Genomic DNA, 26736 nt, shown 5'->3' on the forward strand with positions numbered 1-26736 from the left:
CAGTCAGCACATTTCTGACTGGTTTCCCCAAATTAGTCTCTAACAGCTGAACTTCTTTTCCAGAGTATAAGGAGGTATAAGCAGTTTGTGAAGCCACATTAGGAAAGGACTTTCACAAAGACACTTGATACAACCTGTAGTGGTACAGGTTCAAGTCAACAAGACAGCTGACACCAAGGCCTCCCAGAGACTTCCCATTTAACGAATATATTTGCAGGAGATGGATTCTAGAGAAGATTTTATTTTCTCCTTTCATTCCCCAAATACTGAAATAACAGTAGTAGACAGTAATAACTGTGAATCCTAAAACCCAGAGTACTACAATATGTGAAGTGTACTGGCATAGTAAAATATTTTTCTGCCCACCAGAAGGCTTGGTTGAGAAGAACTCAAGATCTATGTATCCTTTCCTTTGAAGATGAGTAGCAGCCATGCTGAAGCTGAACTGTACAACAAGTAAGAACAAGCACAGGCTGATGATGTTCCTATCACAAGAATTAGGATGATCAGCAAGGGACAGTTTATAGGTCTGGCTTTATAAGCCCAATCTCCAAACCCCAGCTGGCAACTAAGTACCATGCAGCGACTTGCTCAGTCCCCCCTATATACAACAAATCTGGCAATTGAATATTGAGCTGACCCTTTTTGGTCTGGGCTCAGCTGTCCTGGCCGTGTTCCCTCCCAACTTCTTGTGCACTCCCTGCCTACTCACTGGTGGGGCAGTGTGAGGAGCAGAAAAGGTCTTGCATGACCGCTGCTTATAAAACAAGTTTTACCACTGGAGTAAGGCCCATCAAGCAGTTGATGGTAATTTGTCAAAGCACGTCTGGTCTCCCTGACCTGATCAGGGTTTGTACCTGGTGAGTGCCACTGGAGCAAAAGACATTGACTAAGAGCTGTTGGGCTAGAGACACAGCACTCATGATACAGAGAGAGCACCTGAATAGCACACGGAAGTTTTAGGGCATATGCAAGTTCACTCTTGGAAATCATTGCTGGTGAGGATGTTTCCATGGTCCCTATTGAGCTGAGAAAACCCTGCTGCAGTGTGAAAATGTGGCTACTGATGTTTGTTAGCAGTAGTTGTACAGCTCCTTCACCATCTCACTCTCCCCACAAAACAATGAAGGGGCTTTGTGTAACCTCAGAGCAGCCTTGCTGGTGGGCACTCACAGTATGGGTTCATAGAACCCAGACACACCACTTTTTGTCTCTGGCTTCTTGTCTGTATTGTCAGTGTTGCATTAGGCAGGGGATGGATGGGCTCTGAAAGGCAGTGGAACAGAAATCTCCTGTTTTACAGAGGCAGTAGGAAATAGGAAAGCCAGTCAGAACATGCAAAAAGAACACTTTTTGATTTCTACAGTCCTTGTGAAAAGGAAGATAATCATGTGCTTAAATTTTGCCAATATAAGTTATTTTGTGAAAGGCTCCAAAACAGAATACAGGCCTGAATACAGACTGATTTTATACACACTAAGGTAAAGCCAAGTCAAAGTAAATGGGAAGTGATCCCATGGTTTTTATGCTGTGAAGGTCTATGTTCTGATAGACACTAAGACAATGATTTTAGTCAGCTGTGGATATTTATGTTTTAGAGAGGGGGGAGAGAGGGGAAAAAAAATTGGAGGATAAATGTTACTAGCATTATAATTATGAGATTTGTCAGAATTTCCATTATCAGAGTCTGTTTACAGGTTGTAAATATTCCCTCTGGGCTAAGACTTAAAATTCAAGGTCACACATAGGAAATTGTATTTATCTTTGCTAAATTAAAACATTGGTTCAGCAGCTTATAAAAAACTGCTTTCACAAGAAAATCCTCCAAAGTGCACGAAGTCCAGATACTTCTGACTTCTTTTTTTTTCCAATCTACATTTTCTTTCTGCCTGATAAACATGGCATATGCTGGATATGCCTTGACCTGTTACTCTGACATTAGTAGCAGAGATATATTGAAAAGTAATGTACTGAAAGTCTTTCACCTATGAATGCACCTTTTCTTGATGGCATTTTCTGTTATTTTGCTTGTCAAGCTCCATAGTGTTCAGTGTTCCTTCTTTATATTTGTAAGAGGACTTTGTTACAAATAAATCTTATCACTATTCAAATAGAATAATTATTAGGTTCATATTACCATTACTTTTCCTACAGAATAATAAATATATCTTTAAAATTCCCTATTTTTGAAGGTAGTGTAGCAATTAAAATGCACTTAAACATTCCTTATTTGTATGCAAATGGTCAGGATGAAGAAGAACAAGAGGATGTGCAAAATGGTATGCAATTTTCAATCACAGATATATATATATATTTAGTATAAATCTATTCCAACATTTTTTGACTTCTGATAGCATGTCCCAATTATTTTTGTGATTTAGAATATAATTTACGATTTAGATTACCAAGGAGTAGAGAATTTTATAGTGTCCAATATTTTTTTTCCTCTAATTCCTAGTTGAGCATGAAAGAATTCATCTGTATGGGGCCAGTCAAATTGTCTGTGAATAATTTTCTGTTAAATAGCATTCTGGCAATGAGTTTTTCATTTCCCAGAGTATTTTAACTGGTGTTTTCTGGAGCTGATTGAATACTGTCCATTTACTATATTGACACATTTTGATGCTGTGACTGAATACATTATTCAATTAATCATCTCTGCAATATTAGACCAGCCGTAGTTTATGCTCAGAGTCACAGACCTGATGTGAATTCACTTATGTAAGAGCTGTGTGTGGTTTGATGAACCCTTTTCTTTAACTTCTTCTGTTCAGAATAACAGACATTGGGTTGCTGTTTAAAACAGGTTGGTTGATTTATGATTTTGCTCCCCTTATGCCATGTGTTTAAGAAAAAGTTCCTCTTTTCTTATAGGTCTCTAAACGTTTGTTCTGGTTAAATACTAGAGGTTTATTTGAAATTGGGGGCAGAGACATCAGTGCCTGACTCAACTCCTCCTCTTCATTGGAAATGTTCCCTGCTAGAAGAGGATAAATCAGGCCATGGATCAGGGGGCCATCAAGATCCTGGACACAGCTTATCACGGTGGTGATTAAGAATGATGCAACTTGAACTCACTTTTGAAGGCAAAGACCAGACTTAAGGCAGGAGGCTGCTACGTGATCATCACTTTACATATTTGTAGTAAGTATGTGTGGTCCAAATGCTATGTCACCCAAGTCTGTTTGAGGGCTGGGACATTTTCACCACCTGCAACAGAAGTGACATTAGTACAACAACAACAAAAAAGAACTAAGAATAAAGGGGAATGTGAAGAGTCTGGGAAACTATTTTATAATATTTTATGTGGTGGATTCTGCTCTCATTCTTTAATGCGAAATGAAGAAATTTGCTAAAGAACACACTAAAATTAGATGCCATGTAGCCGAGCACTGGATTTGAATGAGGCCCTTCATCTCTTGGTTTTCCACTGGTTCAGTGATAACCATTGCCTTCAAGATCTCTTCAGGCCATGGAGCTGTGGTGTCTCCTACCTTCTGCAGCTAAGATTTTTGCTAAGATGTTATTTCCTCAGCTCTGGCTGTAGGTGGAAAACATTAAAATGCCTCTAAAATTTCAAGTGTTGTAGTTTTAAGAGTATACTTTTTGTGGCTATAAATGCTTTTGATTTAGTATTTGTTTATGTTCCCTCATAGATGCTGACCTACCTGAGCTATCATTAAAGCATCATCCAGCTTTCATGCAGCTTATACAACAATACCTTGTTTAAAACTAACTTAATTTGAGTTGCAAACCCTACAGTATATTTATATATTTATATATTTTTCAGGAGGTGGAGAGGATGTGCCAGGTACAGGCATGCAATTTATAAGCCTTAGTTGGGAGGTTAATTGATTTGTGTTCCTGTTATAATCAATACTGAGTGGGAAAGGCTCCTTAAAAACATTTTTGTTCCCTCAAGTTAAGCTTCTTATCTGAACTACTATTCAGAGAACAGTATTTCTCTGTAATGGTTGTCTACGGACGCTAGCCAATTAACACTGGCCTGAAGGTGGATTCTTGAATTTAGGAGATACCATCCTCCCTCTGACAGGGCTGTAAGAATCCATCATAGTGCAAAGGCAAGGGCCCATCACGGAACAGTGGGTGCCAGTCTTGGTGCAAAATAAACTGAAATTTCTTAAATATGAAAGCCATGGTTCAAAGAGGGCAACTATTCAAATATTACTAGAATTTTTAAGGGAAAGACAAGGAAAAGTTCATATGCCTTCTTTATCTTTGTAACAGAATAGTTCTGGAGAATTCACCTTGAAATTTATGCTATTAGTGCTGTCAGCCTGCAATACGTATTTCAAAACAAGTACTATGGAGAATTGAAGATATATGCAAATGAGTTATTAAAGAGCAGAGAAAAATTGTTTCAGAATTACAAGAAGAAAACAGTGTGATGGAACAAAGGTCAGCTTAAGTTACATCAGACCTTCAGGTTCTTGTTTCAATTCAAAATCAATTTCAAACAAAACCAAATGAAATCATGCTGAGAGAAAGGCCACAGTAACATTTCAACACTCCACTGTACTGAAACACCATAAAGTATTATCTGATCTTCCATATCACAGAAAATATTCAGTTAGTCTATTTGGGTATTTTAGTAATATTCAATATTTAAAATTGGGGGACTATAATAAGGAAAATCAGCCCCTCTTAATTAAAAATGGTTCATGCTAAATCAACATTTCATATTTTCAAGGCATCTCTTTACAAAAGTAATTAAAATCTCCAGACATCTTTTAGTGCTCTGTGGATTTAAGTGTTTTCTTTTTCATTCAACTTTCTCCCTTCTTAAGAGAGAAAGAATTATCTTGGGGTTTATTTTCCCTCTTCTGTAACAGATCCGTCTTTGGCTGTTTGTGTGGATGCCATGCAAAGACCTCTCAATGTAGACCTACAAGGTAAGGAAATGCAATGGATTCTTCAGTCACAAACTTGTAATAGGGTATTGGGGAATTCAAGGTGAAATGAAATACTATGGAAAAAATCCACTTAAAAGCTCACACTGAATTCCTCTAGGGCCAAGATTTCATACTTATGCCAGGTTACATCCTTGGCTGATTGACGTTGAAATGAAGCTTAGTTTGCAAAGCTCTTTTACTGTTCAAACCTCCTCTGGAACTTCTGATATCTTTAATAAGAAATGTGAGAATGAGTAAAATAAAATTCAGAAAAAACCCGCCAAACTATGGAATTCTCTCCAGCAGCCAAAATTGCATTGTGTGTGGGCTTTTAAAAAATTGTTATACACACACAGGCAAATTGGCCCAGTGAATATACTGCAAATCTGCTATGATGAATATCTTAGGCAGGCTCAAATCCTGCTGTAGGTTAACAAATAGTGGACCCAATGACCAGAATGGTGATTCTCCTGTGCAGAAGGCAGAAGCTTTTGGCCAAGTATCATTAGCTAATGCCAAAGCAAAGGGAAAACAGCGTGGGTGCAACAGCCCATCTAGGCCACCTGGCCCTCACGGTTTTATTGGAATAGTCTCACTCACACCGTCCTCAGAAAGAGAAGGCCAATGTGGGTCAGAGAATCATTTTCTCTTCCTTCCAGCATCTTAATTAAAGAGTCAGTCACTTCCACAGATCATTCTCAGATAAACAGGTTGTCTTCAGTAATTCATAATACAAGGTTTCTGGGAAAAACAGAAACTCTACTTTAAAGATAATAATAGATCTTTCCATCCTGCTGGCAGATATCAATTATACTGGGAAAGCACTTGGAGGTTCTGTACATACGCTAGTACAGGGGACTCATTATCCACATGATTATAAGTGTGGTAGGAGAAACTTTCTAAGGACAATCACTTAGATCAAGAAAACTTGAGGAAAGAAACTTTATAAGTGGTAAAAGCTGGAAATATTTGAGCTAATCTTTTGCTTTCCTGCTTCCCTGCTGTTATTAATAAACCCACATCTCAGAAGAGAGAGTTTAGGCTTTGCTACAACAAAAATTATATGTTTCTGAGCAGTCCAATGAGGACACCTGTTTATGATCTTAAAAACAGCCTTGGGAGATGAATCACCAGTTAGTCAGTTTATGTACACAGTTACAGTTCCAGAAAGCTGAGGAGCAGTAATGCCAGTTGTGAACCTGGACCAATGAGTTATGAAGGGTTTTACATGGAAAAAGTAGGTAATCAATGAATGAAAGTATAGTATTATAGAACAAATTAATGTTAAAAAAAAAAAAAAAGGGAAAAAAGCTGGAATGCATATAGCAAACAGAAGTGCTGTTATAATGAAAGTCTCCACCACTGCCTTTTTTTGTCATAATCTTTTCCAGATAGGCTTGTAACATTTGTATGTCTGATTTGGTACACAGACATCTGAATGTAGGCCCCTCCCTTGCTGTTCTGACACTGACTGTGAAACTGTGGAACAGTAAACACACAAGCCTAGCAGAAAATGTGTTGGTGTGTGGAATTATGTATGTGGTCCTGGGAGTACCAGGTGAGGAAAGTTCAACTCTTCCCAGCTGAGTCAAATTAAGAGGGTAGGCAGCATATGAAAGCAATGAAGGAAAAGGAAGCTGGAGAGCTTGATGGGAGGGCTAGTGGAGGGACTGGTAGAGGTGTTTTGCCTCCTGGCTGAGGCCAGGGAAAGGAGCTGAGGGATTCACCAGCTGACTTCTCTGAACAGGGATGGGAACTTGGACAAAGCATCAGAAGCTGAAGCCAGAGAGATAAAAGACTGTCTCCACTACCTAAATGAGATCTAGTGAGCAAAGAGACAAGTGGAAGTGCAGGCAAGCTGATGGTGTGGTGATGGACTCTGCTGAGAGAACATGGAGCTGCTGTTGGAAAGTGCTTTTGCTTAGTGATCTGCTGACTGTGTGACCGCAGTGCCCTAGGCCAGAGCCCTGGAACTGGGAAGGTGGCAGAAGTTCTGGAGTTTTTGAACCGAGCCCAGCTTGTTTTATGTCAGGGCATGTGTGGATGCTTTGTGGGTTTTCCTGAGCAAAGTGTTTGTTATGTAGTTGTGAAGAGTTGAATGTTGTGACTGGGTGGTCCTTTCCAGTTCTATTACCCATTTGAGATTCTGAAGGGTTATACATGCCTCATATATGTGTGTGTATGTATATATAGCCTATACACACACACACACACATATATATATATATATATATATATATATATATATATTCTGTGATACTGAGGAAAGAAGAAATTTCTCAGTAGGATGTTAGTGAATATGAGACATCTCAGAGAGGATAGGTGGATCTGCAAATGATAGCCAGCTCACAGGGAAGCTGTACATAACAGTTTTTGGGGAAACCTTAGCAAACTAAGAATGGGTAGTTTCAGAAAACTTACCAGCTTTATCATGAGGTTGTCCTTGTGGTTTCATCAGTCAGTGAAACATATTCTCCCAGGAAATATCTAGGTTTATTATTTTCTCAATTACCTCATTATTTATACTTATCTGTTGTCGAAATCCACCTTCTGTTCCCCAAAGTCATCTTCTGCTTGGTTATGGACCAGCCCAGAGCAAAATGGAGTCCCTGCCCCAAAAAGGTTACAGACTAATTATAAACAAAGATAAATGTGTTTACTTCTGTGTGTCCCTCTGTTAAACGTGAAGAAAGGAATGCATACAGCACCTTAGGCAGCTGCTGAAGGCCAGCAAAAGTATTTTTGTAGGTTTTACAGTGAAGCAGGAATCTGTATATTTCTTGAAAGCATAAAGGTCAGCTGTTCCCCCGCCCTCAACTATTAAAACAATGTTTAAATAAATGTTCTAACACAAGAACTATAAGAAACAAGTAAAGTCAAAAAAACCTACTAGCATGTCCTAGCTGCCTTAAAGAAGAAAAACTTTTCAGTAAGCATGTTCAATTTATCTTGCTAGTATTATCCCAGTGGCCTCTTCCTTTTGTTGTTTGTATTTGTTTTAGTGCATGCCCAGTGCCTCTAGGTGAAACCAGCAATGTCAGCAGCACTCTGCATGTGTCACGGGGTATGTGCAGAATATCTGTTTGGAGAATCAGGGCCTGACACCAGCAAGAGAAGGACTCCTTTGCAGGGAAATGAGGGTGAGGAAGGTGAAAGGTCAAATTATTGCATCAGATTTTATCATGTATTTTAAAACCTTGCCTGAGGAAATAACATTGAATCTTATGATGACTTTTCTTTTGCAGTGGAGGTGAGACTGCTTGAAGGGGAACCCCCTTTCTGCACATAGTAGAAATTCCCAAAGAGTACTTGAGACTCTCCTCTGGCAGAAGGGAAGAGCAATGAACAGTTGAATTTGATAGTGACCTGACAAAAGTTACAGGAACTAGAAGGGAGGTAGGTCTCATCCAGCGTGTGAGCACAGACTTTGGCCCTCACCCCTGCTGTGAGTGTATTGCACAAAGAGTCAGTTCATCAGCTGATCGTGGGCAGTCAGAGGATGTTAGCAAGGTGTTCTTCACTCAGTAGCTAATTATGTGGGATTGCAACCCTCATGGCATAACAGAGTGTTACAAAGAGTCTTTGGATCTTTCCTGTCATTGTTCTGCTTTGTTGTGTTAGTGCATCACTGCTTGGGTGTTAGTGGGTAGCATTGCTGAGGGTTGCAGTAGTGTTTGAGCAAAGAGCTTGAAAGGTGACAGTCTGAAGGTTTTCTTGGTTTCCCATGGTCTAACATCTCTTTGGGCTGATGTCTCCCAACACTGCAAGCCCGAATCACCTCATATTTCTGAAACATTTTTGCTCCCCTTCCTTGCAGCCCCTTCTTGCTGTGGTTTCGTCCATGCTGTGTGATTTGGAAATACTTGCATTTAATAGAAGTCACACAGCACAAATAAATAACACTCATGAAAGTGCGTGTGAGTAACTGTGCATAAAAGTGTTTAATATTCTTCAGCCAGCTGCTGAGAGGTAAGCCAGTCAGAATATATCAAAACCAAACACAGCACTGGCAAGATTAAACAGCAGTGGATTTGCACATGTAATAAACCTGCTACATTGAGTTTAATCCATATGTAATTGGGAATAGATAAGGCTGGAATTGAATGACTGCACAGGATCTGCCTCAGATGGAGGAGGGAAGAGGGGGAGCAGCCCAGAGCATGGGGGCAAGAAGGCTTTTCAGCCTGTGGTTTGTCATGCAGATGCTGGAATAAGAGGTGGGTTTACACTGTTTAATTGTGAAGGACATTAGAAAGGTGGTATGATGTTGATGAGCTACAAGTACAGCAAAGGGCTTGGCTATTGGATAACTTCAAGTGTAAACAGGTTGTTTTCCTCCCTGGGCTATGGGAGGGACAGTTCTAACTGGGCTTAGTGTCAAGAAATGTTCCTGATTGTTTTTAGACTGTCCTTATTTGCCTGGTCTACTTTAATATGGTAAAATCAAACAGTGAGAATAAAATAGCTGCTACTCTATTGTTCTGCCTTTTCCCCATCATCTCTGTTTTTCAATTTAGAAAGGAATGACCCATGACCTATCCAAACTCCTCCCTTCCCACTTCAAAAATCATAGTACCTTGTCCAGTCAGTGTCTGTGTTGGCTTTTGCTCTGTTCCCTGATAACTATTTGCAAAGGAATGTGATGTTTGCCTCCCTTCCAGCTTCCTTCATGCACCTGATGGTATTTGTATGACTTTTCATGTGTTTTGAAACCCATGAAAAGCTGCATATACAACATTAAAAATACATTTTTTAATTCTATGGGTTGCAAATTTTTTTATGTAGTTTATCCCTCCTTGTCCCTCCATAGCTCTAAAAGTCTGATACGTTTTTTGTCTTCCTGGTTTCTCTTCTGTGATTTCCTATGTAGTTACCACTAGCACACAGCAGCTCGAGAGGCATTAAATGCATGCACAGCCAATCTTTTCCACTTATACTTGATAGACCCAGTAGGCTTGTGAGGATATTCTTAGACAGTAATGGAAAGGATCAAAGGACCAACATTTATCACACAGGACTTTGTTTTCCTCAGTTGTTGTTTCTTTTGATTCAATTAGTACAGCCCGCTTTTATGTGAGGATCAGATTTTGCCATGATTTTACATGGCTCCACAGCATGTGACTGTGAAGCTGGGGCACTTGTTCCAACTTTGTTAGCAGACACCAAAGAAAAACAGCAAAAATGCAGTAATTCATTAACTGGCAAAGCTGAAGTCAGACTTGCTTTCTGTCTCCTGGATATAGCAAGTAAGCTTGGGCTGGCACAGGGAAATCTGCTGTTGCCTTGACCAAATGCAGAAGCAGAGGATTTTTTTAACTGTTTGATTATACATCTGCTTTCCTATGTGATGTTTTCTCTGAAGAAGCATTCCTAGCTTGAGCTGTCTGAATTCAGAAACAGTGTTTCTGACAGCCCCTTCTCAGCTACTGCTCACTTGTGTAGGTACCATTGACTTATTTCATTTTGATTTACAGAAATATTTTATTTTAATCAATTTGATTACATTTTGATTTACATGCATCCCTGAAGCATGGAGCTGTGCCTCTCCGAATGCAGTGAATTACCTTAGTCCAGACCAGGACTAAGCAGCTCACTGTCCTCACAGTGAGACTCATTATGGGTGAGAAGGCAAAGTGATTTCTTTGCCTGTGTCTTCTCGGACGTGTATCTCAACCAAGTAGGTGTTCCCCAAGGTTACCCAACATGCAGTGAGATGACCAAGTAGCTTGAAATGTACTTGGGACCACTACTTGCTTTCAAACTGTAGTTTTTAGCAGTGCAGCTTTAGGCCCCTTGTTTTCCTTCTGTAGTGGCCAAGCTGGTGGGAAAGTTTCAGGATGGTGAGCATGGCTGGATGCTCTCCTGATGGACCCTCAAGCTGGATAGCTGAGTTGCAAGGACCATAAAAAACATTTGAAGTTCTGTTGCACAATTTTTTGCCTGAAAGTATAGGGTAAGGTGTTTAAAAGCTACTCTCTTCTCTTGTGATCTATGTGTTTGCTAAAGGTTTGAGTACAAGAATTTTTCAATCATTTTGCAAATGGGTTGTGCTTAGTAGCAATTACAATAAAATTTAATCCAAAGCCCCTGGATATGGCAGTTTATGCCTCTTGCTTTATTATTTTTATTATTTCAGAGTCATATAATTTGTGCATTTTAATTTGAGTGATGTTGGCTATATGCTTTTGCCACAGGACTCAAATGAGAAGCTTAATAAATGACTATGGGATTTACATGACTAAATTTATTTCTTATCTCAGAGCTGCTAGCTTCTCCCTTCCCCCTTCTCCCCATACCCATTTAGTCTGAATTTCTTCCTCTTTGATGTGTTAGTATTGTATACAACTTTTATTGACTGTCCATGTTACAGAATGATGGTAATTTGGCTGCTGCTAATTATGTGGGTATTGTGGGTGAACAGGATGGCAGAGTAACTAAAAATTCAAGGATGCCTTAGAGCCGAGAACAGTTTAGAAGAAAGTAATTGTAAATGCACCATCCCCGGAGCTTGCAGGGAACAAAACAGTCAGCTTTTCATACAAGGCTGTGTCTCTCTAACGCTTGTGCTGGGAAGTACCACGTGGAGCCTAAGCATTTCTTGTCTCTGTCTCTTCTTAGATTGGTGGAGGGCAGTGGAAGGTTGGTCTCAAGGCCCCTGACTTGACTGGTGCTGTGACCATTACATCTACCTATGCAGGATAGTCCATTACTCAGTATTAAATTCTGTGTTCATATTTCTGCTCTAGACACTGCTACTCAATCAACAGTGTTTGTTGAATGGTTAATAGGGTAACAGCACAATAGAAAGAGCTGGCTTAACGGAGAGAAAATTTTTTGAAACCTGATTTTGGTTTGTAGTGGATTTTTTTTCACTCTAATATACCTTTCCAGTCTAATTCTTTCAATTTTATAAGACCGCATAACTCTACCCCAAAGCAGCTATTTTGTATTTGGCTATATATCAATATCACTTCTTTAACCCTGTAAGCATCTGTTATTTTCTCTCTGACAGAACACTCTTCTTGACCAATACAACCTGGGAAAGGTGGTTCACCAAGCCAGGTACACTGATGGACTGATATAGCTCAACAGTTCCTATTTAATTGCTTGGGGTTCTTTTTCTGGGTTTGTTTTTTTTTTTTCCTCCCTTGCTTCAATTACAATACTGTAAGCAGCATTTAGGTGCTCCTGATCAAGTTTTCCTCACCTTCCAGCATAACCTGGTAATTCTAGGAAGCAAATTCTCTGCATTATTTTAAAGCTTTCCCTGTTTCTTGAGTAAGAGAGTCCCTGCGTGTCCATTCAACAGTGAAGGAAGCTGACAAGTTCTATGGCTAAAACCTGCCTTCCTCACCAGCTCCTTTGTGGAACTGTCTTAAAAATGGGATTCATGGGGAAAAATGAGTAGGTGTGACTACAGGAAATTACGTATAGTCATTATTTATTTGCCTTTTTTTTTTTTTAGTGTTTCAGTTTTCTTTGGTATCTTTTGCCAGGAGGAGTGAATGCAGTAGCAGAGATGTGCAGATCTAAGTTGAGGGCTTAGAAATGTCTGAGACTTTTTATTGCCAAAGGAAGGCTAGGAAGAGTGCAAAGGTGTTTAACCTGTGGTCTGTATAATTCATGTTTGCCAGGATAAGCTGTTTGGTGGCTTTTTTTTTTTTTTTTAATTATATATTAGCACCTAAACAGCATTAGCAAACCTAATAAACTATTTCAAGAGCACTGAATGAAGGATATGAATCTTGTCTCTGTGTATATGTATATATGTCTATTGTCCCCCCAACCCTCCCATTTTCAGGGGAAAAACCCATTGCTTTTTTCATGTTGTTTCTAAGTCTACAATAGAAAATATAACAGCTTTATTATCAATGCTTTTGCAGTATAAGACACTGCAGCCAGTAAAACACTGTAGTAAAAAGACACTGAAAATTTTAAACTCGCTGCTCGTGGGAGTATAGTTTTCACTGGTTTTGTCAGCAAAAATTCCGCCAATTGAATTGTGGGTGGAAGGTACAAAATTTGTGTTGGTGAAAGAGGATATTTATTTACTGCTCATGTGGATATGGTTTATAAGTTGCTTCTGCAAGCAAATGCAAAATACACTTTTTATTTTTCTGTATGATGCTTTGAATTCATTATAGCTGAAGGGTTTTTTTAAATGTTTGTCAGTATGGTTTGGAATTACCAAGTATCGGTAGTTACTATGGATGATTAAAATTGCTGAGGAAAAACCTCCTTAGCATATTTCAGACTTCATGTACGCATCAATCTCTAAGACAGTGAGATGTGTAGTGCATTTTAATCATATTGCAGTACCTTTGTATCCTGCAAAACTATTTCCATTGAAGTCTGAAATGAGCCTGGCATGACCCAGAGTCAACATGATAATATATTCTTGATATCCTTTACATGCTGATAACAGTTCAGCTGCACTAAAGCATTTTGTCAAGTTGTGCTCATTTTCTATAGGTGTTAATATATTTGGCAATGAGAGTTCAGATTGTTACTCTTAAATTAGTGTTGAATTTGGGTCATCAAGAACTCTGAATTGAGCAATTCTACCAACTGTTGCAGGACACTCTAGCAACCTTTGCATTAAACTGTGCTGCTGCGTGTTGAGTGTTGTAATTTAATAACAGGCACGTTGTAGCTACTTGTCTTCGTCCTGAGAAAAGATGGGAATATGTTAAGTTGATATTGCTGTAACTTTATAAGGTGAAACAGAGACAGGGCAGCCTAAAAGGACTGGTTTGTCTCCCACTTCCTTCCCCTTGTCTGTTGAGTCAAATCCTTATCAAGATTTTTCTTGGCCTGTTTTAACATAATTTAGCACAAATTTCATTTTCCTGGGTATCTTCACAATTTCAAGAAAAGTGCAAACCAGCAGTTCTTTGTCAGAGAGTCATGGTCTTCTGGCTCCACATTAAAGAAATGCCAGAGGTCACGCTGGGTATTCTCACACAAATAAACCAGATTATTTTAGTTTGGCTTGATGGTTTGAAAGGGAGTAGTGGTGTTTGGTTAAAGAGCTGATTGCTGGGTAACCTCTTGTAAGAGTGCTCATTTGTTTTTGACTTTTCAGTCTTGGATCACTAAGAAGATGCATTTAAGCTCCAGAGTCTGCTTTTCTACTTGTTTCGAGTTGCAAGTCAAAAGATGATATCTCCACAAAAGATGAGGGTGAGAGGTTCCATTTCTTTGTTTCTTCTTCACATGGACAAAATATAGGGTGTTTCATTTGCAGAGCCTTACAGCGCCAACTGCAGGACAGCCATGATACGTACTTGTTTACTACATCAGTCTTGGTTTAAACTTCTGTTTCATTAAATGTTGTTTTCAAACCGCTACTGTAGTCATAATTAGTATGAAACATGTAGGAATGACATATACAGCATCCTGTGGCAATCTGTGCACAGGGTCCTGGGCACTGGCTGGTCCTGTTGCTTTATTGAAAATCCTTGCCACAACTGCTCTTTTCATTCAGATCAAATGATGGACAAATATCTTCCAGTTTCATTACCAGCAGCCCAAGAGAAGGGCAGTACTTGAAGATCTGTGTGTAACACAGGAGTGGCCTTGTAAGGTTGAAGGCTGTTTCTTGAGTCCCTGAATACACTTCAAATGGGTGAAGGAACAATTCGTTATCACTATGTATGTAAGAGGACATAGGAGTAGTAGAAAACTGCATGTGTGTTGGAGTCCCTGAAGATCTCCAAGACTAAATTGCATGGCAGCAGTTGATCCGTTTGATCTTTGCAAACAGTAACTTCTGCAGGCAAGTGGAAGTGTAGGCAAGGGTCTGCTGAATGCTGCTTCTGCTCAGTGTCCTTGCAAATTCCAGAACTTCTGCTTACCACCCCAGACTGCAATGTGGACATGCCCAAAATAACAGAGAGAAAATGCAGCTAGGAAACCAAGCCCAGGAGTAAAACATTTTTACAATTTTTAAGAAAAGCCTACAGCAAGGTTCTGAGTAGGACAACGTTTGAATAGATGCTTGGAAGTGGAAGGAAAGGGACTATTTCCTGCTGTCTGCCCTCCTGCAGGGCTTTATGTTAATAGATGAGTTCAGAGGAACTGGTTGCACCCTTGATTTTTCCTTCTAGTGGGAGCAGCCCCCAGAATCCTGCAAAATGCTGAGGGCAGGAGAGCAAGAGCAATCTGCTTCATTCCCCAAACGTGTTTTGGCACAGACATTTTGGTCAATGTTGTTAACTTCGTGATAGGAGTTCCCATGACAAACACATTCCTATCTAACCCCAAACAGCAGGGTTAATCCCAACCTTTCAGGGTTAATTAAGAGGTAATTGCATGGGCCTCAATTAATCCCTGTTTAACTCAGTTGCATGTGATGGAAGGGCACTAGAGATTAATTTGGCATACTGCCTCATCAAATTCATTAATATCATTGAATGTGAAAAAATATTTTAAGTGTGAAGTAGCAGCTGCGACTCCTCTGCCCTATGACGGGGTCTAGCAGCACTAGGCAAAACCTTAAATACTTGTCATAAGGCTATAGATACCCGTATGTTTGGCTGAGTTAGGGAACTGCTGTCTCTTCCTCTCAGTGGCTACAGAAAATCTTTAAGATGCTGAATCTCACAGTAGAAAGGAATTGGTCCAATGGAGGAGTACTGACTTCTCGAATCCCTGATGATTTTGGTGGGCAGGACAAATGTTTGCTCCCTCTCTGAATCAGGCCCATGGTGGTTTCCATGAGAGCATGAATTCACAGGGCGATATGTTACACAACATAGCCTGCTTAGTCTTAATTAAGGTTATAATTGAGAGGATGCAGAAATGTTTTGTCATTACTCTGCAGATTACTGAAATCTTAACTAATGAGATTTGACTCTAACATCTGCTGTAATAGTAAATTTAGACCTAGATGAAAAATTCATATGCATTAAATGGCTTAGTACTGAAAGTATGGCTAAAACAGCCCAATGTCAGTCTCTGAAGAAGTTACTTCTGAGTTTTGAGTCAATGCCTGGCTGAGGGGGACAGGAGGGCTCAGATGGAGGTAGGTTACTAGATTGTCACTACTTTCTTTGGTTGGTTATGCCCCTACAATCCCTTGCCCAATACCTGCACATGCCACAAAATACTCTGGCTTTGCTGACTTTCCCGGTTAAGTTTCCTCCAAACCACAAAACCTGGGTGCGCTGTAGCTCCAGTATATACTCAGTATGAAAGCTGACTCAACTTCTGCTGCACTACACTGTACCAGGCAGCTCTCAAGTGATGCTGCTGCAATTTATCACCATAAACTGTTTCATATTGGAACAAACAATACTCATGAGGCAATCTGGATTCAAATTAATTCAAAAGCGCCATAACTGAAAAGTGAGCAGTCTCTTTGTGTTGTTTCTTTTTAACAAGATTTTATGATATGACTAGACTACAAATAGCTCTATTCATGAAAAACTGGCAACTTTGCAAATTGTATATGCTAAAAGCTATTTGTTGTACAAGCTGTTCTGGAAAAAACTCTTAAATGAAATCTTCTCTGCTAGGGGCATGTGAGGCATCAATTGCATGGGTCCCGCCATGGGTGTCCCATTTCAGGAGTCCCATGGCTATGTGGACAAGGATGAGAAAAGACCAACTGATCCAAAAACCTTTAACTGATCAAAGTTAATCACTCCAGGGTGCTAGAGAAAAGGACAGGTCCAGTAGGAAAGAGTTTTCCAGTCTGGTGAGGAAATGTGAGGGTGAAGGAAAACTAAGAGGTGGCAGAATTGCTTTTGGTCCTAAGCATTTGCATTTGATTCTCTGGAGCTCCTGTTGCATGCTTTCCCTTTGAAGGCAGGGCAATATTGTCTTCCTCCAAAATACCCCAGAAACATCTCCACTTTAATGTCCATTAAGACTGCTGCTGTTATCCTTCAGAGACGTGCTGTGTTTTCAGCATGATCCTGGGACATAGTTGTGGATGGACTTATTTTAAGGATGAATGAACTACTAAAGAGATGTAATATGTTTTTGTACCTCAATCAATGTAATTTATGGTATGGTATGGAACAAGGCATTAATACATCTTCCCTGTAGACATTACTACAGTAAATTGCACCTGTATTTGGAGACATGTATTTCTCGAATATTTGTGTAGTGGACTCAAATACCAAATGACACATCCCACCATGCAAACAAATGCTTTTGCCACCAGAAAGGGAGCATAAATTATCCTTCTAGAGTAACTCCTATGAGATATATAAAGATGCTGACTGTGAGCTGACGATCAAGCTTTAGTAGTAGCTATGGGAGTATCTCAGAGCCAAGGAGAAGAATTATAGTTATGTTTTAATGCACTAATCAAATCATTCCAATTCCTACCTCCAAGTAAAATTATGTTTCTTGGAAAGTGAGCACTATTTGCTCTGGGCCTTTCTTTTCAAATTATTTTTACTTTCATAATAATAATTTTAAGTATGTTGGAGGTTAAAAGCTATCTGCAGAGCAATTAGAAGCTTTTGAGGAGAATTTGGATCTGAATGTGAAGTCATTTATAGGTTCAAATTTCTACTGCACATGTGAGATACACCTAGAAAATAACAGTACATGTGAAGGTGCAGCATTAGATCTGAAAACAGCTGGAGTGAGGGAGGGGTAAGGCATTTGAACTTGAAGCCTCAAAGTTTTCTCAGCTGCCATTTAACTCTATGATGACTTAGATCAAGAGGAAGTTTGTGTCAACAGAGATTTGAGGTATGTTACATTTTGAGTAACCACAGAAGTGGCCTGCTTTTGGTAGGCATAAATATTCAGGGTTAAGCACTGTAGGAGTCCACAAAATGGGCTGTTTTGTGAAACCAGTTCAGTCTAATGAATGTTTTCTGGATGCTTCCACTGTAGTGAGCTCTCAGTCAGAGTCTTGGCATCTGTCTTGTTTTCAAACCCTGTTGTAAAGGACCTGGTACTGCTGCCTTTGCCTATCTGAAAAAACAGTATTTAGAGCACACGTCCAGAACATGGGAACTGGAGATTTGGCACCTGTGCAGCAGGAGGTCAAATCTGTATATCTGGTAGTAAATGGCCTAATTATTTGGATAAAAATTTCAGTGAAACAGAGTCTCTCTCTTCCTGCTGTTATGTGCTTCTAAGTGTGGAAGATTTGAACAGCCTGGGGTCCTTGTCCTGAGGCTTAATTAGCTCTTTCACTCAAGGCTTGATTCCTGTAAGGAAAACAGTCCCTGACAGAGGAATGGAAGTGCAGCCATGTGCCTCCTAGTAAAATGGTTGTGCTGGCTTGGGGCTGTTTCCTTCCTCAATAGCAAGCCTTGAGAGGCTTTGTGCAATGCTTGTCTCACAGTCAGGAGCACAGAGACACCACACAGTTGCCAGCAGCGGGACAGCTAATTGCTTTCCCTCTGTGGAATGGAAATGCAACCTGGGTTTGCTGTCTCCCACATCTGTGCTGTGCTCACTGGGCTGATGGATAAAATATTGGAAAACTGAAAGAGGAAACAACCTTGTTGCGACTCAGTTTTCTTTTAAGGTGGCCTTCATCTAACAGAGTAGAGCTCAGGCTATGATACCCAAGCATTACTCCTTGAAGATTATCTGTTCAGCTTTCAAAGGCTGACTGGAGGCCCAGATTAAAAGTCTTGGGAGGGATGAAGCCCTCTTTGAACACCGAGCAGGTGCTGGGAAGAGATGGTGTAGAGTAGATCATACGCTAGACCTTCACATATAACATTATTTGGTAAAGGCAAAAGAGCGGGCACTTCTCTTTCCTCTTCTCTTTTAGCTTTTAAGTCAGAAGGGTCTCACAAATGGGGAGGAGCAGTGGGGTGCAGAGGTGTTTGGGGTGCAGATGGCAGGGTGAGGAAAGCCCAAGGCATAGCAAGAGGTTGCAGGATGACTTGTGTGGCTCATGGAAACTGAGGCAGGCATCAAGTGTCCCAAACAGCACGTTTTTGGTCCATGGCACAGGAAGGTCTGGGGCTGTGGATGGGTGATAACACAGAAGTATCAGTGGAATAGAAGAACACAGGTGCTACCCAAAAATTTTGTTTTTTCAGGTTGCAGCTTGGTTAGATATTCTAAATTTGTGCTTGCCGTATGGACTGCAAGAACAACAAAAATTGTATTCATTAAAAACTAAAACTGAAACAACTTAGCTGGAATCTAATTCAATCCCTCAACTTGGTTTACCAGTATATTCTGTGCACTTTATCTGTATGTAGTATGATTGTAATTATGATATCTTTGTTAGTCTAACTCCCCAGAACAAAAAAGTGCTTAGACATTAGCTGGCTATCTTCCTGATTTTTAAAGCCAAATGTCTAATTAGAGCGCTTCTGTTTCTTACATTTATTTTCAGTTCTAGAGAGTGAAAGACAAGAAATCTCAACACAGCTGTGGCTCTTTTATAAACTTCAGCTTATTAGAGCTGCTGGGTCAAATTCTCTGGTGGTGCAACTCCACAGACTTTCTGCTGGTGTAACTTCAGATATAAATATAATTCTCTGTACATCCGTCCATATGTGTGTTCCTATGTATATACCAAACCCATAGCTGATATAAATCACTGTAGCTCTTCTGGCTTCTGTGAAACTATAGTGATTTCTTACCAGCTGGGTATCCGGTCCACAGCATCTGGTTTTCCTTTTCCCTCCCTTAATAGCACTGATGAATCAGAATTCCTAAAGGAGGATAATACTAAACATAATTAGACAGGATATGTTCAAGAAGAAAATTTAATTTGAAGAGGTTTGCACAGAATTTTTATTGGCCTCAGGTGGAATGCTGGGACTTTATCTTAATGAATCCTTTCTACAGATCCATTTCAAAAACTGCATTATGCTATTATGTGATGGAGTGTACTTTAATGGTGCATTGCACATATGTTTATTCAGTTGGATTTAAAAGTTCTTCTGTAAATTAGTATAATTATTTTGGGTGGTAAAAAAAGGTGTAATAACATAACCTGAAATTTTAAAATATTTACACACAGAGAAGTTTATTTAATCTTTGGCACCTACACACATTTTAGAAAGTCCTGTTAGTAACCCAAATATGTGGCTGTGGATTGGAGCTTTCTTCAGAATTGACTAGATGGTTGAGAAATGAACTATTTTTTAATCAATATTATTGTGTCAATCAATGGCTCACAATTCAAATACCAATATTTTATTATCATGTTCTATTTTTTACTTTTAAAATCATATCTGGTGGTTGTATTTTTATTGTAATTGTGTAAGTATAATATATTTTGCGATTATTTAGCTACACCCTGTTAGATTTTGTAAATATGTTCAAGATACTGGGTGAAGTCTTTACTTTTCCTGATTCCACATCTATTTACCTTTTATCTTCAGAAGAGCTTGCTAATTTTTATTATTAACAGTAACAGTCAGTATGTAGCTATCATTTGCGATGATATAATTTTATTCTAATTCAGATGCCATGTTTGGGGCACTTGTATCTGAAACAGAGTGTCAGTTAAAGGAAAAAAAACATTCTTGTTCTTTTTTCCCTGTAAAGGTTTGTGGGGGTTGTCTTTGAGGTCAACATCAAGGGGGCAAAGGCAAATAAAAGGCAAATTACTTCTGAGCTCAGAGAAAGGGGAGAAGAATTAGTAGAGCTGCTAGGTCTGTTTCTCTTCTTCTATAATCGTATTCAAAATGATGGAACCTTAACAAGGAAGTATTGGAGCTGCTGTATAAAAGCAAGCTACGAGCTCCCTCTGTCCTGGCACTGCAAAATGAGATTTACAAGGTGATAAAGTCATATGGAAATGGACCGTCTTCCATGTCCCTGGTATTTTTTCACTAATTACTTCTAGCATAGGGGTCACTATTTTTTTGTAGTTTCTCTGTTAACACTTCCTAAATGAAATTGCAAATCTGTGTTGTCTTCTCTATGAGCATAAGACATCCCATCTAGCTGGTGACTGAGTTCTTGATGAATCTAGTATTGCAGTGAAAAATTATTTTGCAGCCATTACATACTCAGAACATGCAATCAGATAGCGAAATGTAACTATTCAAAACAGCTGATGAAACTTGCAGAGCCCTGGTGAACACTGCAGGTGAACAAAGCAGTAATCTGTACTGCTGCATCTAGATTTACGGTTTGTTTAAACAACAACAAAAAGGAAATAATAATGAGGTACTCTCTATTTTAGAAATAAATTTTTAATAGACCTTCCAAGGAGGACTCAGGACAGGATTTGAAGCACCAACAGATGATTGCTGCTGCCTCAGGATCAGGTATTCAGAAAACATCTCCCAAGGTCCTGATATAGGAGTTAATCACTGGTTTGCAACAAGTTTTATAACAGTTTGGAGCACCTTTGTCCAGAGTCTGAGTGATAAATGAGTGCACCACATTACTCTGATGCCATGTGTTCTCTTTAATTTAATTAGCAATTGTTTTTCTAGCTTGGGTACAACCACAGTGCAATCTGATCATAGTGGCGAGAGAGGTTCTGTGCTTGTATGGACAAATCTAATGTTGTTACACAGCAAAAATAAATAGCTCACCCAGCAGATGTTGCTTCATGTTGCAAGCCTGTTCCTTAATTTACATACAGGTGTAAATCTAATCTCTATTTGCCTCCTTTTCCAAATATTTTGTACCTTTGTGGCCTTGGAAACATTCACATTTTAAAACCAGAAAGGGGCCTGAGCACCTGCTGTTTGGAAAGGAGTCTTAATTGGAGTGGGAAGAGGAGAAAGAATGTCATGTCCAGAAGCAATGATTAGGTCCTTCTCACATAGCCTTTTCCCATCACTGTGAGCACTTCTTTAAGAGTATGTGTCTGGCTTCAGTGAGTAAGAGTCACTGCTAGACTGAATATCCTACCTTTCTGCTGTTTTTAGTATGAGAGTGGAGGGAATTTGCTTCAATAAAATTGAAACAAAAACTCTGATGTGTGCTGTGGCAATAAGCAAGTCCACATTTTTGCAATTGGGTATCACATTTTGTAAAGGTGATAAAGATACTGTCCCAAAACCAAGTTTCAGAGAGTATTTCAGACAACATAATTTTCTTGGGTCTCTGTTACTTGAAAGCATCAACCCTGAAGTAATTAAAATGTAGGCAGGAAGCTGACTTCTTGCTGGGCTGAGAAATTCCTACTTATCCTTATTTTCTTTTGTGCGGTAAGAATAGCAAATACCACAATGCTGTTCAGTGCCTGGGAAAGCAGGGCTGAAGATTCTGGGCTTAAACTCCAGGGACAGTGCTGTGGATATTTGCAGCCTTGAAATGCAGGCATATAATATGAGCTAAAGTGACTGTACCTTGGGTGAGGCTGTGGATTCTGGAGCAACTTCAAGAATAGATCTCTTTCCTGTGATTATAAAGGAGTCGGGAGATGGAGACCTGTGAGCATCTTCTGCCCCAAAATTGAGTTGTGTACATCTTCCTTTGACTTTCCTCTCTCTTGCTCTTTCTGTAAGGAATTGAAAGGTTATTGTTAATAGCACCTTCTTTTCCTTCTTTCTCACCACAATCAAAATAATCTGATATTTTCATGGTGAAGGAGCTCTGTCAGAAAGCGTGCAGCATCTCCAGCAGCAGAATTTCATGCTAAGCTGAGGAATCCTGTCATCCTTAAGGCTAATTGATCCAGCATTACAGGAGTTAAACCATTTTTAGGAAATCAATTTAAATCAAAAGTCACGGAGTAAAATAGACTCTGTTCTTACTACAGCTTCTGTCTAAAGAACTCCAGCCTTCTTGGTTTGAGGAATTGCTATTTGCAAGGGGATTGTAACCAGAAATGTTAGAAATACAAAAAAGGTGGAATATTATAGAAAGTAGAGCTGTTTGCAAAGTGTCCCTAAATGGAGCAGAATTCTTCCTCAAAAAGTGGTCTCTTCTCCATTTTCTAATTAGAGAATTACATTTGATCAACAGCATTCCTGTCACCTGAGTAGCAGGACTTGCATTTAGGAGGTATGTGCAAAACCTGTGGAGTCTACGTAGCAGCACTAATGTAGGACTATGGTAGATTTTATCCATGTGGGAGGACTAACATGATTTTGGCTTACTGTAGTTGTCATGAGCATTTGAGATGTTTTATTTATATTTCCTTTTCTTTTGAATTCTTTTTTGTGGACAAACCTTGACTTTCATGCCTCTTAGAAGAGGCTGGTCTGCTTAGCTTATTAAAACAGAAATTGCTTAACAAAACATTTACTGATGTTATTTGTTGTAATTGAGTCCTGAAATAGTATTCTAAATGATACATAAGTCTATCTATTGGGACAGTTAGGGTGGTGTTTTCTTCTTGTTTTGGAAGAGCAGGTCAGCTCCTTATGCTCTTATTTATTTATAGCCATCAGTGTGACTACATTCATGGAACACCCCCTACACACATGTTTCTGAGTATATACTGCAAGTTCAGTTTTATAGCAAGTAACCTTGTAGTTTGAGCTGTAAGAGTCATGAAACCCCAAACAGAAAGCATTAAGATGAAACTTTCCTTGGAAAATCACCATCTATGATTGAAAATGACATCATAATCTCTTGGGGTATATTATAATTTTTATCTGGAAAGTTCTGGATTTTGTCTGCTAGATAAGAGTCAGTTGCTCCACTAGAATCCTGTTTTTAGATTTGAATTTTTCACAGGGAAAAGCCTCATTTGCCAAGGGGACTAGGTACATTTCTCTAATGGATATGATTTTGATTATAAATTGACACACAAAATGCATGCTTCCTTGTGATCAAGCTGCAGGAGGGAGATATTTTCTTCTATTCAGATTCACTCCCAAATGACTGGCCAGTCTATGTAATGATGCGGTATATGCACACAAATATAGAGGAAAAGACAGACAACTTTCATAAGAATAGTTATTCCAAGATGATTTACTGCAAAAGCAAACCAATGGAGTTGCAATGACTATTGAGAAATGCTGTTTAGCTTAGAATCAAGCTAAGAACACAAAGGAAACACCCACACCAGGAAACTGATGCACTTAATTAGATCTTGAATTTGCATGCAGTTTAAGGATGGATTTGGCTAGTTGTTCTCCCTTTTGTGTGCCCTTTTGCAGAGGGTAATTGGTGAGGGGCAATTGAGTTATTTCATTTATCTTCCCAGAATTTGAGTCTGCTGCTACAGGCTGTCAGCTACCAGCAAACAAGCACTTCATTTAAAACACTGTTGAAAAGTTGGGTTCGGTCCTGTTGCATCTGGTATGCAGATGGGATGCTACTTTTTGTTCAAATAAACAGAAGAAGCAATTAAGCCCCTTTTGGAGCAAGATATCTGAAACAATAGGAGGCACCATCTGAAGCACAAGCTCAATCAGATACTGAGCCGTGGATAGCAGAGTTTTATAACATGTTGAATGCAAGCATAGATTGGATAAGTGGGTTTGGGGTTTTTTTACTTTTCCCTTGTTTTTGGAGTTATCTGGGTATGAACAAAGATATAACCAGGAGGATGGATGACAGCAAGAGAGAAAAATGTCCTGAAGTCCCCAGTTTGTTATTCAGTTTCCTGCACTACTCTGAAACACCAAAGACATGACAGCAGGCTTTGCCTTCCTCCCTGGCAGTGCTGTGCTGTGTAGGACCCCGTGGCCCCACAGACTGTCACTGCTGCAGAACAATTGCAGATTATTCCCTCTGCCTATGAAAAAACAACTGACACACAAAGATTTCTTTTCTGATTTCTGTTTTCTGATGGCAAGCACCCCATCGACTCAGATACAGAGAAGAATGTTTGCATCTCTAAGTGTGATTACTCTTCTTTTTACACTTGCTATTATTTTCAAGGCAAAAGCAATCCTGTATCTTTTTTTTTTCTTTGTTATTTTCTTTGACTGTTGCTGACTGGTTTTGGCAGCATGGTTTTTTTGTCCCAGTAGAAGAGACTGCTTATGCGCAGGAATATATGTGCAGCACAGAAATATATACCAAATACTCTCAGGAAAAAAAAAATGGTTTTAAATGATACGTTGGTTGTCCTCAAGAATGCCATACCAGCATATGAAGTGGCAAACATATGTACTCACAGTTTTGGAATTTGATGTATCTTGTTTTAAAATAACATTTTGCATGTGTCCCATTAAGTTACATCTCAGTAACACAGTTAAATTAGTCTTCGTCTTGCCTTTTCTTAAGAGTGTGTGCTATTTAATATGACAGCATAACTTCTCATGTTTTCCCATGAAATGCAGAAGATTTTTCCCCAACGGCCACACCTGCCTATCTTGGAAAAGCTGGGTATGAGCAAAGATATGACCAGAAGGAGGGATGGCAACAACAGAGAATAGAGAAAAAAATCCCTCACCTTCCCAGCTTGTTTTGCAGTATGCAGTACTACTGCTCTACTTAATGGAAGACAAGAAGTTTTCCTGGCTGAGACATTACCATCTATCCTCTAAATTCTAAGCTCATGTCAATGGCAGTGCAAATGATTGACTGCTGCCTTTAAGGTCATGCAGAGGCAAACAGCTGACCTTGAAACAAAACTGGTTTACTATTGTTAATATTATGACTTTATTAAATGAAAAAACCAAACCTTCTTTCAGAAGGTGGAAATTGATACATTTTACTAAAAAATATGGAGATTTGTTCTAAGTGTTTGACATCTACAACTGCTATGTACAAAAGCAAAGGAAATACGTGTAGAGGGCAGAAACTATTTACCTAATTCAGCTTCTGCCTGCAAATAGTTTTTTGTAGTCCTACAATTGTGTTATAAAAGAAGAAAAAAGATAATATATCTGAAGCAAGGGGGTTTATTATGCTGTAAAATCCCTGTTATTGAACCAGATTATATACATGGTGGGGAAAAACAGGTGAGCTTTCTGATCCAGCTGCTGCCTGAAACATGGTGTGAGAAAAATCCTGGGTGTATGTCAGCTTGTCCATCAGTTTAACAATGAGGTACTATGTCTCTTATAAATTTTGTCATGTACAATATAGTACACAGTTGAAATACATAAATCAAAATCTTTACATATAAAACTTGGTAAATAATAGAGAAAAAAGTTCAAGAAAATACTTGGGTTAAAGTCAGAGAGAACAAGTATTTTTGGAGGGTTTTGAGTAAAATGAAAAATAAAAGTTTTCAATAAGTAAAATTCTACCTGAATTAAAACAAAATGTTTTTCTTTCAGTTTTTGGTAGCCTTTCACTGTATTATATTTCTACAGGTCATTTAAACGCTTTTAAAAAATCAAGGCTTTTGCAAACAAGTCATATCTCTGACATGAAACATTTTGCTTATAACTTCAGAGAAATGTTTCAGCTCCATTAATGGATGTTACCATTATCTTTATTGGTAGGAAACATACTCCAAACTTGATGCATTTGCAAGTAAGATTTGCTTTCTCCATCAAGACTCTGTTTAGCAAAGTTGATGTTAAGCTCCCTTCCCCTTAAAACCAGTTTTATTACAGTTCAAACTGTGTAGGACTCCAGACTGTTAAATTATGCATAAAATTCAGTGTTTCTGACATGTCTTTGGATTTCTATCTCTGCATATAATGACTTTGCACTATACTCTTGTCTATATATCGGTGCATTTACTTCTGCTTTTGTTAATCTTACGATACGCTGTTGAGATCTTCTGACTTTTGTGAGCTCTGATGAAAATCCCTGTAGGAACCATATTTACCATTAAAAAATTTAAAGAAGCCTGTGTTTTATTCTCCTTGGGGCTGCCATCTTAAAATCTTGATGTTGCAGCTTTCAGGATGAAGAGAACAAAACGACAAATGGACTCAACTGGAGCAATGTTTAGGCAAAAAACAGGTGTTATGTAATCTTGTTCAGAGTCCATTCCATTGATAAATATTCTACTGCAAAAATGAAGAGAGAGTTAGATAAAGGCATAGGGACCCTTGAA

General features: G+C 39.0%; 1 long non-coding RNA gene across 1 annotated transcript; it reads left to right on the forward strand.

Annotated features, from left to right (window-relative positions):
* The first annotated feature begins 2890 nt into the window (after positions 1-2890).
* LOC109145058 lies at positions 2891-8031 on the forward strand. The gene is made up of 3 exons (XR_005604165.1): positions 2891-3144; positions 4854-4913; positions 7916-8031. It is a non-coding gene; the product is annotated as an uncharacterized LOC109145058 (long non-coding RNA).
* The last annotated feature ends 18705 nt before the right edge of the window (positions 8032-26736 follow it).

This window comes from Corvus cornix, chromosome 2 (assembly GCF_000738735.6).
Source record: "Corvus cornix cornix isolate S_Up_H32 chromosome 2, ASM73873v5, whole genome shotgun sequence".
NCBI classification, from domain to species: Eukaryota; Metazoa; Chordata; class Aves; order Passeriformes; family Corvidae; genus Corvus; species Corvus cornix.